At 31.6% G+C, this 2,646-nt stretch overlaps 1 non-coding gene across 1 annotated transcript; it reads right to left on the bottom strand.

Moving 5' to 3' along the window:
• Positions 1-2,505: 2,505 nt before the first annotated feature.
• Positions 2,506-2,609, bottom strand: LOC140180951 (small nucleolar RNA R71). Its single transcript, XR_011875218.1, has one exon. It is a non-coding gene; the product is annotated as a small nucleolar RNA R71 (small nucleolar RNA).
• Between the last annotated feature and the right edge of the window lie 37 nt (positions 2,610-2,646).

Raw genomic sequence — 2,646 nt, 5'->3', positions numbered from 1 at the left:
TACCTAGACTGGTTAGCTGTGCGAGTGACAGCCGCACAGGATATTTCCCCGTGAGGAATGAAAGTAGCCACAGTTGATGGTGAACCCCTATACAAAGCTTGCCATGGAAAGGAGTAAGAAGGACTGAGTAGAAGGAGTAGGAGAACAGGCGTCTAAGAGCTCTACAGCATCTCCATCCGCTTATCTGAAATTCCCACCAATAAATCTGCATAAGTGTTCTATCCCTTTTATTATTTCTTCTTTTTATTATTAATTATTCGAAAACCCATAAACCATTTTTTAATCTGCCTAACTGAGATTTGCAAGGTGACCATAGCTTGCTTCATACCAACAATCTCTGTGGATTCGACCCTTACTCACGTAAGGTTTATTACTTGGACGACCAGTACACTTGCTGGTTAGTTGAACGGAGTTGTGAAAATAAACAATGCCTTCAGAGTAAACATCCTACAAGTAGAAAGAACAAGTGATCACAATTTCGTCCACCAAGTTTTTGGCGCCGTTGTCAGGGATTGTTCGAGTATGGACAACTGACGGTTCATCTTGTTGCTCAGATTAGGTAATTTTTTTTTCAAAAATCTTTTTCAAAAATTTTTCTTTTATTTTTCATTTTTCCAAAATATTTTCGAAAAAAATAATAAAAATACAAAAAAAAATCATAAAATCATAAAAACCAAAAACATTTTGTATTTCTTGTTTGAGTCTTGAGTCAATTTTTAAGTTTGGTGTCAATTGCATGCTTTAAAAATTTTTTTCTTGCATTTTTTTTTTAAAATTCATGCATTCATGGTGTTCTTCATGATCTTCAAGTTGTTCTTGACAAGTCTTCTTGTTTGATCTTGAGGTTTTCTTGTTTTGTGTTGTTTGTTGTTTTTCATATGCATTTTTCGTTTGTTAGAGTCCATGCATTAAAGATTTCTAAGTTTGGTGTCTTGCATGTTTTATTTGCATCAAAAATTTTTCAAATTATGTTCTTGATGTTCATCATGATCTTCATAGTGTTCTTGGTGTTCATCTAGACATTCATAGCATTCTTGCATGCATCTTGTGTCTTGATCCAAAATTTTTATGTTTTGGGTCATTTTTGTGTTTTTCTTTAAAATTTAAAAATCAAAAATATCTTTTCCTTATTTCCCTCCAAAATTTCGAATTTTGGGTTGACTTGGTCAAAAATTTTTAAAAATTAGTTGTTTCTTACAAGTCAAGTCAAAATTTCAATTTTAAAAATCTTATCTTTTCAAAATCTTTTTCAAAAATCATATCTTTTTCATTTTTTTATAATTTTCGAAAATTTCAAAATTATTTTTCAAAATATTTTCAAATCTTTTTCTTATCTTTTTATCCAATTTTAGAAAAATTAGCTAACAATTAATGTGATTGGTTCAAAAATTTGAAGTTTGTTACTTTCTTGTTAAGAAAGGTTCAATCTTTAAGTTCTAGAATCTTATCTTTTAGTTTCTTGTTAGTTAAGTAATTTTAAAAATTAAATCTTTTTCAAAATATCTTTTTCTTAAAACTTTTATTTTATCTTTTATCTTATCTTTTTCAAAAATCTTATCTTTTTCAAAATTTGATTTTAAAATCTTTTTCAATCAACTAACTAACTTTTTGTTTGTTTCTTATCTTTTTCAAAACCACCTAACTACTTTTCCCTCTCTAATTTTCGAAAATTCTCCCTCTCTTTTTCAAAAATTCTTTTTGTTTCAAATTTTAATTTCAAATCACATTTATCTCTAATTTTCGAAAATCACTAACTCTTTTTCAAAATTATTTTCGAAAATTTTCTTCTCTTTTCTTCTTCTATTTAATTATTTAATTACTAACACTTCTCTTCACCTCTCCTCATCCAAAAATCCGAATCTCCTTCTTCATTCTTCTACCTCTTTCTTCTTCTACTAACATAAGGGAATCTCTATACTGTGACATAGAGTATTCCTCTTTCTTTTCTTGTTTTCTTCTCTTTCTTATGAGTAGGAACAAGGATAAAGGCACTCTTGTTGAAGCTGATCCAGAACCTGAAAGGACTCTGAAGAGAAAATTAAGAGAAGCTAAATTACAACAATCCAGAAATAACCTTTCAGAAATTTTCGAACAAGAGAAGGAGATGGCAGCCGAAATAATAATAATAATAATGCAAGGAGAATGCTTGGTGACTTCACAAAGCCAACGTCCAAGTTTGATGGAAGAAGCATCTCCATTCCTGCCATTGGAGCCAATAACTTTGAGCTTAAGCCTCAACTAGTTGCTTTAATGCAACAAAACTGCAAGTTTTATGGGCTTCCATCTGAAGATCCCTATCAGTTTTTAGCTGAGTTCTTGCAGGTCTGTGATACTGTAAAGACGAATGGAGTTAATCCTGAAGTCTACAGACTTATGCTTTTCCCTTTTGCTGTAAGAGACAGAGCTAGAATATGGTTGGACTCACAACCTAAGGATAGCCTGGACTCCTGGGATAAGCTGGTCACTGCCTTTCTGGATAAATTCTTTCCTCCTCAAAAGTTGAGCAAGCTGAGAGTGGATGTTCAAACCTTCAAACAAAAAGATGGTGAATCCCTCTATGAAGCTTGGGAAAGATACAAGCAGTTGACCAAAAGATGTCCATCTAACATGTTTTCAGAATGGACCCTATTAGATATCTTCTATTAT

This window comes from Arachis hypogaea, chromosome 2, assembly GCF_003086295.3.
Source record: "Arachis hypogaea cultivar Tifrunner chromosome 2, arahy.Tifrunner.gnm2.J5K5, whole genome shotgun sequence".
Classification (NCBI taxonomy): Eukaryota; Viridiplantae; Streptophyta; class Magnoliopsida; order Fabales; family Fabaceae; genus Arachis; species Arachis hypogaea.
Note: the sequence above shows the minus strand (reverse complement) of the source record. Positions and strands in the feature narration are given on the sequence as shown.